The sequence below is a fragment of the Phasianus colchicus genome, chromosome 15 (genome assembly GCF_987193195.1).
Source record: "Phasianus colchicus chromosome 15, bPhaCol1.hap1.1, whole genome shotgun sequence".
Lineage (NCBI taxonomy): Eukaryota > Metazoa > Chordata > Aves > Galliformes > Phasianidae > Phasianus > Phasianus colchicus.
The window spans coordinates 8,989,369-9,000,448 of NC_143450.1; the positions used below are offsets into that span (position 1 = coordinate 8,989,369).

The 11,080-nt window shown below is 62.1% G+C and overlaps 1 long non-coding RNA gene across 1 annotated transcript; it reads right to left on the reverse strand.

Annotated features, from left to right (window-relative positions):
- Positions 1-209: 209 nt before the first annotated feature.
- LOC149915898 (uncharacterized) lies at positions 210-9,831 on the reverse strand. Its single transcript, XR_016471426.1, has 3 exons — positions 9,573-9,831; positions 4,063-4,182; positions 210-2,585 (listed from the first exon to the last, which is right to left on the reverse strand). It is a non-coding gene; the product is annotated as an uncharacterized LOC149915898 (long non-coding RNA).
- Positions 9,832-11,080: the final 1,249 nt, after the last annotated feature.

An 11,080-nucleotide genomic window follows, 5' to 3' on the forward strand; every position in this document is an offset into this window, starting at 1 on the left:
CACTGCCACCTGCTGTCCCTGCCGCTGTCCCTGCCGCTGTCCCCGCTGTCCCTGTTGCTCCCGGCCCCTCTCCCTCCCGCACGATGCTGCCTGCCCTGGGCGGAGCGGAGCGCGGGGCACCGCGGGGTTTTGCCGCACGGCCGGGCGGTTCCGGCATCAGCCCGCAGCGTCCCGCGCTGCTCCCCGCCCCAGAGAAATGGCTCCGACAGTTCCTTGGAGTTGAGACCTTTATTGGTACGGGTACGGCTCGATGACGCGCGCGCAGCCCCGCGGAGACCTGTCCTTCGTGGGGGGCACCGGCGGTGTCCGCCCGCGGGGGCTGTGACCGAGCTGCCGGACATTTCCTGGGCCGGTCCCTCCACCGCCCCACATCGGGGCTGCCCGGGGGTTCCCGCTCGCAGCCGCGGCCCCGTACCTCGTTCCTGGCTCCTGCGGGGCTGCGGCTCCGCTCGGGGTCGGGCTGTCTCCAGGTGCAGAGCCGTGGCCCCAAGAACAGTATTTCCAGGAATCCCCAACGTAGCGCCTAAGGGATTCCTGGGAAAACTGGACCCTGAGAGCACGGCGACCGCGGCTCCCACCGGCCCCTGCCCTGCACAGCTGCTCCTCTGGCCGCTCTGTGTGACCCTGCTGTCCCCACGCAGCACCCCTGCCCACCCCTACGCAGAGCTGGGAGCTCTGAGGATCCTGACCGGGCGCAGGGGTGTTCCTCTGCCTCAAAGCAAACCTCCACTCCTCTGCCCTTCAGTCACAGGGATACGGAGCAGAGGGGTGAGCCCTGCCCCATGGCTGGGGGTCAGCAGCCCCTATGGGATCCTCAGGGGACACACTGCGTGTCTGCAGGCTCCGTTCTCTGTGCTTCCCCATCAGAGGCAGTGTCCAAAACACAGCTGGGAGAGCCCCTGCTCCCACGATGGGGGCCCAGCCCCAGAGGCAGCAGAGGGGATTGGAGCAGACCCCCACATCCAGTCATGAGCTGTGCTTCCCATCTCACTGCGCAGTTCCCATGTTCCGTTGGCATCAGTGCTCCCAGCAGTCGGCAGTCTGAGAGGTGTCGGGGTCCCAGGGCACAGTTCCTCCCTTCCCGAGCTACAGTGCTTCATCTCAGACTCCCAATTGACCAGAGATGCAGCACTGCACCTTGGGCTGGGAGACATGGAGGAGCCCCCAGCCATGCTCGATGTGTGCTGTGCCACACATGGCTGTGTGTGGCTGTTCTGCCGGGCATCACGGCTACAGGATAGATGAGGCTGGGGGCTGGTGGGGACGGGCCTGCAGCATCACGCAGATAAACTGCTGTGCTTGGAGAAGGGCTGCACACTGGCCACTACCGCATCCCAACCGTATGTCTGTGGGGCTGCAGGACCTGGAACCTGGCCCAGCACTGGGGAGTCACTGCCTGTGGTCTCAAACCACACGGATGTGGCTGCTGGGGTGGCTGTAGAGTATGGGTCTGTCACTCAGCAGGGCCAGGACACCTTGGGGTGATGTGGGATGCAGGCCTCACACAGTGCATTCTCCCTGCACTCCATTCCTTTGTGTACCCTGGAGGACGATGAGCATGTAAAAGCCCTGCAGAGCCCTATCCCTGCTACCATCCCTGTCCTCACCAGAGAGAAGCCTGCTGCTGGGCAGAACCTGTGGGAAGGCTTCAATGCTGGTCTCGTGAGCTCAGCCGCAGGCAGGGCTGGAGGCTGTGGGATGGACACCCCCTGCACCCCTGTGTGGGCCCAAGGGAGAGGGTCTGGGGGGAACAGGAGGAGGGGAGGATGGAGGGAGCAGCCAAGCACAGAAACAGCTCTTGCAGGCGAGCACTAACATCCTGAGTAACGCTAGAGCACGATAAACACACCATCCATCACAGCCGTGCCCCGCTGCCGGCCCCGGAGCGGCGGTGCTCCCAGCAGCCTGACGAGAAGCAGATGGCGCAGCTTCAGCACGACGCCCTGCATCCGGCATGGCCCCCCCTGAGCGCACCCAGCTGGGAACCAGGCACCCACAGCCTCTGCTCGCATCCCGCTCCCCCAGCCGCCATCCCCCAGCTCCACAGCCCCAGTTTATTGGGAAGAAAGAAAGGAAAGAGCCTCACGGTGCCCCAAACTCCACGCGCAGATCACAGTGTGAGTCACCCAGGAGGGATGTCTGGGAGCCGCCTTTGCTGGCGCAGGCTGTCACTGCTCCCAGCTCGAGTCGGGCCAGCCCTGAGCGCTGGCCAAGTGTGGGAACAGCCACGGGGCTCGGTGCTGTGGGGCAGCACTGCTCACAGGACCCCTCCTGACAGCCTGCTGCCCCGTGTCAGAGCTCAGCTCCCCAGCCCCGGGCACTCCCTGTGTGCAGCTCCCTGGGAAGGGGCTGGGCTGCTTTTAGCAGGGATCAACCCCAGGCTGATCACTGCCCTGGGAGCCAGCCCTGTTCAGGGGGCTGCTGGGTTTGTGTGTGCTGCTGCCAGCACCCAAAGGGCATCCGGTGTTGGCAGTACACTGGCATGCCAGCTCTGCCCTTCTCTTGCTGTCCGGGGATGTACAGTCTCTGTGCACCTCCAGCATCTCCAGTGATGGCTGTGTCCCTGGGTACTCCCATGGTCAAGGCTGTAAAAGACAGAGGGCAGCAGTCAGTGTGGAGTTGTGTGGGGCAGTGAGCTCTGGGGTCTCTGCAGGTAGCCCCTTGGCACCCCAAGTCATTGTGGGCAGTTTCCTGCTGTAGCGCAACTGGGGACTCAGGTCTGATGTGAAGCAGGGGGCGATCAGACACCTGGAGAGTGCCACGCATCCCTTGTAGGGCAAAGCACAGCCCATCTCCTGCCTGACCCAGCACCCCCACCCTCCCCAGCTCTCCTCCTCCCACCGCCTGCCCATCACCACCCGGCCTCATGCTCCCTTCCCCAGAAGCTGGGGCCAGACATCGCCCAGCCGTGACTGGGCCCTGCCAGCATGACAGGGTCCCCAAGCCACACTGCAATGAGGACAGCATTCAGAACCTCCTTTCTCAGATGGGGACCTTCTCCAGCACAACCAGCTGTCCCCCTTGCAGCAGTGCCGGTAAACTCCCTGCCAAAGCCAGGCACAGCAGGCAGCTGACATTTGGGGACAGAGCCTCTGTTCAGATCCAGCCCAGTACACCCTGCTCCGTGCACAGTCCCCAGCCCCAGTGAGCCACCAGAGGTGCTTTGCCCCAGCCCTGTGTGGTGGGCCTGGGGACAGCCCCCTCCCCCACTGCCACCACCCGGACAGACCCTGACCAGTTCGGTGGGAAAGACTGGAATGGAGACTCCTCCCTGCCTGCAGTGTGGGGCTGGGGAGCTCAGCTGCTGTCCCCAGGGAGGTGTTGGTGGGGGGAAGGAATGCCACAGAAGGCGGAGGAATTCACCAGGCTGTGCATCCCACCGGGCTGTGAAGCAAAACATCTGCTGGGAGCTCGCTCTGCCCGGAGGGGGTCTTGGAGAAGGAGGTGCCCCGTCTCTGTTGTGGTCTCCACCTCCTCAAGAGGGGCAAAAAACCCAGCGTGGCGAGGCCTGCCCCATCCCCTTGTTTCTGCTTGTTTCCCAGTTTCGCATGAAGCAGGGCTCACCCCGGTGCGCGTGTGGCTGCCACCCCCTGCACCCCACACTCATACTGCTGCCTGCGAGAACAGCCGAGCGCAGCGCCTGGGGGCAGCGCCGCCACCGAACCGCAGCCAGGCTGAGGGCTCTGCCCTTGCAGCACACATTGCCGGAGCCAAGTGCTCGACCCTCCCAGGACCACAGTGCATGAGGAGCGGGCAGCCCCCAGGCATTGCTGCAGCCCCCAGCCCTGCTGTGGGAGCGCTCAGAGCGGTATCTCAGCCTTCCCACAGCCCCGGACACGCTCGCACGCCGCTCCCTGTTGCGGCGACCACGCACTTATGAATTCCATCAGCCCCAGTTTGCTCATCCCTCGCTCGCGTGGGCGCGGATGTGCTGTGTGGCTGCAGGGAAGGGCGCTGCCAACCGCCACCGTGTGCCCTTTGGAGGGCCAGGCAGGCTGCTCCCTATGCCACCCCATCCCACCGGCCCCGCAGGCGCTGCCCCGCGCTCCTACCCACGCTCACCTCCGCCTCTGCTCCGCGGAGCCGCGTCCCTGGCTGGGCGAGCCGGCAGCGCTGGGCTGCGTCAGAGCCCTCCCCACGGTTACAACACTGCGCCCTTTCCCCTCTCTGCAGCGGCCGCTCCTGCAGGAAATGTCCTTTTTTAATAACAGTTGGGACTTGTTTCCTCCTTGAAATTCCCCGGCCTTTTTCTCCAGCGGCGAGGGCCCCGTCCCAAGTATTGCTTCAGCCTGGGCCCTGTGCTGGTGGAAGCCTCAAACCTCAGCAGGACTCTATCCCATGCTAGGGGAGGACAGGAGCTCAGGTGGCATCAACACCACATGCTCCCATCTGGCTTCGGTGCCCCCCAGACGAGCCACCCTCCTGGGGGTCCAGCTGTGACCCTGGTGCTACATCCCGCGGGATGAGCCCCCACTGTGTGGCAGCCGGAGTGGTGAGTGCTGCCCACGGGCACCATGTAAGGTCCATGCACAGTGTCATCTCTGATAGCAAAGACCAGAACCACGGAAGGGTCAGCTCTTGCTCACTCATTTCTGAAGCCACTGAGCTATGAGATCAGTCCCAACCAATGCGTGCTGCCTTCTATGGCTCTGCACGCAAGACCTGCTGGCCCAGGCAGCTCCTTCCATGGAGCTGTGCGGAACCCTGGCCCAACCAGCACCTCCATCCCATCAGCCCCGATGGCCTCCTCCCTCCTTCCCTTGCCTATGTGGTATTAAATCAAAGGTTTATGAGAAAATGATGGGGCCAAGGGAGATCCTAATCTGGTCACAGGCTGATTAACCCCGAGTTCAGGCTGCGGTCCTGATGCTCAGCTATAAATAGCTCTGCCTTTCCTTTCCCATCCTCCTGCCGGGGCTGCAGAATTTCTGCCCTTTTATGGTCAAAAAGGCAGATTTGGAGCCCGTGCAGCCCACATCTCCCATGCTGGGGGCGAGCCAAGGGGGCCCAGGGGGATGCTGCTCTTTCTCTGTGGGTTTCGCTGGGATAAATTATGATGCCAGGAACAAAGGAGCAGGTCTGGGGGGGCTGCTTCTCTGTCTTGGAGCAGGGGATGGGTGCAGAGGGGAAGGATGCGCCTGGTTTGTGCTCCTCCCAGGGCGCACAGCTCCCTCTTGAAGTCAAATGCCTCATCTGGTGTCTGTGCATCCCCAGCAGGGCTCGGGGTGGTGACTCCATGGAGACAGCAGACAGGTGAGCAATGTCTGGGAGCGCCACTTCCAGGCTGTCAACCCCAGTGACACCTCCCTGTTGGTGACAGTGGGCAGCAGGATAGTCCCTGTGCTCCTGGCGTGGCAGCTTCTGCCAGTGGGAAAATGCCTTCTTGTCCCCACTGCTGCAGCATGGCTCTGCTTTGTCCGTGCAGGTGGACAGGTGCTGCTGGTTGTGCAGGAGGAGAAAAGCTGCACAGCACCACTGGAGCTCAGCAGGGCTGAATGGGCGATGGGATCTGTGCAGACACATGGTCAAGGAACAGCAGAGCTGCACAGCAGCCTGACCTCCTCTGCAGCTTCCATCCATCGCCTTTCCCACGGCCTCGCTTCTTCCTGCTGCCTCCTAGCCAGCCACCGTAACCCCTGTCCTTATCTCGCTCCCCATGCGTGGCAGGACTCAGCCCCATCTCCCCCAGCCTCCCCATCCCAGCAGGACGGTGCACTGGGGATGGGGCACGGTGAGCCTGCCTGACACGGGGCAGCAGGAGCGTGGGAGCAGCCCAGGCCGGCCCTGCTGTGCTGTTTACATGGCACATTCCCGGTCCAGAGGAAGTGGTGCAGGGGTGAAGTCCCTGCGGGGGGGCCTTCACGTCACCGATCCCCAGCCCTCTGAGGGGAAAGGAGCAGAGCAAAGCCCCCAGTGAGACTTCTCCCACACAGCTCTGGCAGAAGCGGGGCTGGTCCAGCATCCACGGTGTTCCCTGCTGCCTCCAGCTCTGCTCCTCGCTCTCCCTGGCCATGAGGCTCCCAGTCCTGGGGCACTGTGAGGCACACCAGCCAAGCTCCAGCTTTCTGTCCACAGAGGCATGGCCTGGAGCTCATGGAGCTGTCGGCACTCCTTGCTGCTTATTGGGGCTTTATCATCTTATCTCTGCTCTAGCAAAGGAGCGGGGGAGCGCTGTGCATGTGTGCATGGCCCCAGCTTGGCTCTCCCAGTCCCACTGAGCCCAGATTGTATGAGACACTGCACTCTGAAAGAAAATACCCCAAATTTGCCAGGTCCCTGTGAGGAGACAATGCACAGACAATGATCCAGCACAGCACTGAGCTCACGCTCACAGAGTGCCATCTTCCTGCCAGGCCCCCAGAGCTGGGCTGCCCCATGCACACCCTATGGGACATGTGCCACAGCCACGACAGGAGGCAGAGCCCTGCACAGGCCCCAGGTGCTGAGGCTGTGCTGTGCAGCATTGGTGAAGCTGTGGCTGTCACCACAGTAAAGCAGGAGCATGAAAACATTACTGAGCCTGTCCTCAAAGGGATAGTTGAGTCCACAGCCACCGATGCAGCAATCTGGGTGCTCCCTCTCATTTTGGGAATCCCTCCTTGGTGTTCCCACTGACACCCCGGTGGGGCTGCAGAGAGCAGAGCCATGCTGGCAGCAGCTCACTGCTATGGGGCAGGCAAATGTAGGCATGAGCTGCCCGCACACTGTTGGCTGCAGCAGAGGAGCAGCAGGGACAGCACCTTCCCAGCAGGTCCTGTGAGCGGAGCAGTTCAGTGAGCTCAGCTATGGGTGAAAGGGAGAGGGAAAGGAAGGCAAAATGCATGGGGGTGGAACCCAGGTGGAGGGAATCCCGGCTGGAAGGAAGACTTCTCCCCAGGTAGCAGCCAGCAGTGAGCTGGTCCTGCAGAGAGCACCACCACAGCCAGGTGTCCAGCACAGAGCACTTGCATGAGGCACAGCGGATCCCAGCTCCCACACACAGCTCACATGGGCTGCAGCCCCTCATCTGAGGGATGCTGCTCATTCACCTCCCTGCACTTCCCAGACCCCACAATGGGGACCATCCCTGCAGAGAAGGAGCAGGCACATTCATTCCCTACAGAGTCAGGGCACACAGTTCGCTGCTGGCACTCACAGCTCCTGCTGTCCCGGGACATCCCACTGTCCTGCAGCCACAGGGAAAGGGTCTCAATAGACTGCTTTCAGGGTGATGCCCTGTGCAGCTCACGCCCGCACACAGTGGGCACTGAACTGATCCAGGGCTCTGCAGCACCCCAGAGGTGCCCATCCCCATCAAAGCGTGACAATCCCCAACTCCTCCAGCTAGCACTGAGCATCTCCATCCCTCACCTGTGCCCAGCACAGGAAAATGCCTGCTTCAGCATCCCCAGCCATAGTGCTGGAGTCCAGGATGGGTCCCACCACACTGCTCTGCCCCATGGGGCCAGCTCTGCACCGCACTGCGGCTTTCCCTGTCCTGTGCTGGCATACAGGTCTGTGTGCTGCTGACTGCAGGGGTGAGTGTGCAGCCGAGATTTAGCTGCTGCTGCTGGGAGAAGTCCCTGTCCCATCCCAGGGTCTGGGCTGGGGTCACTCTGCTGCGAGATGGGAACCACGGGTTCCCTCACTACCATATCCCTGGCACAGGGTCAGCCCTTGGCTTCTCCCCTTGGTCTCCATGGCAGTGTCATGCCAGTCTGGCACGTGCTGTGCGCTCTCTGAGCCAAAATGCCCGGGGAGCTGTAATGACTCCCCAGAGCAAGCAGCCAGCACAGCCCCAGTGCCATTTGGGGTGCCGGCTAGGAGAAAAGGCTCAGAGCGAGGGAGCGGCACTGCCCGGCACCATTGGCTGCAGTGCACTCTGGTTCCCAGCAAAGCCTTCCCCCGCACCGGGTCTGTTCTGCTTCCCTCCTCCGTGTGAGTGTGTGTGTGTAGCTGGCCAAGGTCAAAGGATGGTGAAACGGCTCCAGAGCTCAGATTTCCAGCCTCTTGCCTCATCGTTTGCTATCCGACTCCGGCGCATTCCCACAGACACGAGCAGCTTGTGCTGCTTCTCCCCCGCATCAGTTTCAGCTCTGCAGCTGCACCCCACAGCACCCCACTGTGACCAGCCTAGGCAGATGCCCACAGCTGGCAGCCCCTCTCCTGCCATGGGCCTTACGGAGCATTACAGCCTCAGTTCCCACTAAGCATCACAGGGGCAACATAGTACCCAAAGGCACCCACTCATCCCCCATGCTTCTCAGCCCCCATGGAGAGCAGAGGCTTTGCTGGGGGTGAGCCTTGGAAAATCCTGATCAGGCACAAGGCCGATCCTCTGTTAGAATAGAAACGGAGACCAAGAAAATGAAAAAAAAAAAAAGAAAAAAAGCCCTTAATCATCTCCAGACTGCCTCTTGACAAGCGTGGAGGGAAATGCCACTCCATCCAGGAGCCACCCGGAGCTGCAGCCTGTCTAGACACAGCCTTCCCCAAATTCCTGCTGATAACTGCTTGGGAAATCTGTGGCAGAGGCTAGTGTGCGTGTGCGTGTGTGTGTGTGTGTGTGTGTGTTGGAAATGAGCTTCTCTTCCATCAGCACAGTGCTGTGGGCTGGGGCCCGGGACTGGGCAGGAACAGCATTGAGTCCCATATCTGGGGACATGGGCACTGTGATGGGGACAGCACAAAGGCACCAAGTGCCCTGCGCTCCCAGGCCGGGTGCTGCAGGGGTGGCAGCCACGAGGCTGGGGTCCTCACAGCCTAGCCCTCTCTGTGCCTCTGTTTCCCCATTGGTGTGGCAGGGAAAGAGCTGTGTGGAGGGAAGGTGATGGGTCAGGTTCCTGGAGGAGACGTGTCCAAAAGTGAAACACCGGCACGGCTCTGTCGGAGCACCTGATGAGCGCTTCAGTGCTTTCTATGTGAAGTTTTGGTATGAATGGAACCAACGGTAACGCGAGCGTTGCATGCACACAGCCTGGGGAGCAATGTGCACCAGGCTGTCCTTCACCAGTGCACAAAGTGCAAAATGAGCACAGTGACAGGGCCAAGGCAGAGCTGAGCCGCTCCTCACTGTCCGCCATGACCTCCCTGCTGCTTCCCAGGGGCTCACAGTGGGACAGGGACAGCCTGGGACTGTGGCACCGTGATGTCCCAGCGGCGCTGAAGTGCCCTAACCGCTGCCACCGTGCCCACTGCAGCCCCAGGGCCAGGCTGGGGGCCCACGCATGGCTCCTATGCCGTGACCTCAGCCCGCTTCCCCCTGGCTGGCAGCCGCTTGTCCAGCAGCAGTGCCCAGCGAGCGGCCTTGTTCTTCACAGGGCCGGCTTTACCCTGGCTTGTTACTGCCTTGCCATCGTTTCTATCCCAGGTGCATGCAGAGCAATCCCTCCCCTCATCCCACAGGACCACTCCTGCCTCCACACAGTTGCCCCATGTGCCACTCGCCCCACGCGCACCCCCTGCAGCATCGCCGGAGCACATCTGGGGCTCCTCTGCTCAGTACTACACCAAACCAGGGCACCCCATGCCATCCGCTGCTGCTGCCCTCCGCCCCACGCCATGCCCGCCCCACGCGCCCCACGGGCACCTACCTGCTGCCCTCTCCCACATCACGGCGGGGCGCGGGCACGCAACCATCACCTCCTCCTGTCCCATTATAACCGGCACTGTGGCCCCACGCTGCCCGCTGGGGTTTTTTAAGCAGCTGGCATGGGAGTGCTGGGCGAAAACTCCTTCCATGCAGCTCAGAAGCTGGAAAACCTTTTTCTTTTTACCTTATATGAGCTGGAGAAGGAGGCCAGGCTCCAGCGGGCGCATCTGTCAGGGGCGCCGCGGGGACCCATTGGCTGGGGTGCCGTCACGTGGCCCCGCGCCCTGACCCGCCGCCGCTCAGCTGAGTGTTGGTTTTACCCCCTAAGGAAGGGCCGCTTGACAATTTTCATATTTCTTCTAAATTTGGAGATTTCAGACAATGCTGGGAGGCTTGGCTCAGGATGCCAGAGGCCCATGTGGAAGTCATTAAGTCCGAGAGGGAGAGCAGGAGAGAGGGGGAGAGCGGAGCGCGGGAAGGAGGGGTGCGGGGCGCGGGGGGAGGAGGTGGGAGCAGCCAGCCCTGCGCCTGGGAACGACGGGGACTCCTCGGAGAGAGCTGCCTAGAGATGCTGGATCCCTGCAGCCCCTGCCCATGCTGCTGTGTGGGTCTGGGGGCTGTCAGCGGGGCAGCAGCGGGGCTGCAGCGTGCTGATACTGGCGGCTGTCCCACTGGGGGAAGGAAGCGGAGATGCTCCCTGGCCTGGCTTGTGGTTCCCATCACTTTGAGGAGCTCCATCTGGCCTGGGAAAACGGCGTTCCGGCAGCCACGGGGCCGCCCGCACGCACAGGGCCGGCTGCGGCCATGAGAGCCTGAGCTCTGCAGATAGCACCCCCTGCCCACAGCCACTCCGTGGGCTCACCACCAGCCCCAGCCACTTCTCCTCTTGGCAGCAGTGCCCTGTGTGGCCCAGCCCCAATGATGCTCTGGCTCAGCATCCATTCCCAGGCGGTTCCTGGGAAGGGCACACATTGAGAGCCTCCGAGGGCCCAGTCTGCAGGCAGGGTCCTGGGAGAGGACGCCCATCCCAATCAGCTGTGGGCTGCAGGCAGCCCCAGAGCTCGGACCAAGGCTGCTGTGCCTTTGTGCTGGGCTTTGCACAGCACGTCAGCATTTGGTGTCTTCCTGTCCCCTGCAAGACAGAGCTTGGGAGGGTCCCTGGGAGGCTAAGCAGGAAGAGCAGGGTCAGTGCGTGCTGGGGGCTGGGGAGCATTCAGCCATGTTGACCCCAGCGATGCTCAGCACCTGCCCTTGTACAGGACACCCTGTGCTGGTACCGGACTCAGCCCACACTGTCAGCAGTGGGTACTGGTACTGGTACTGGTCTGGCTGGGCCATGCTGAGCACCACACACACCAGGAACACAGCATCTTGCTGCTGTCTCCTGTTCAGCCCCTGCTGTCGGTGGGCTGGCTTTGAGTAAAGCACGGATAAATGCTGCCATTAAACAACGCCTATAATTAGAAACCAGGTTTCCTAAATGAAGTGAAAAATGTAACGTTAGCCTCT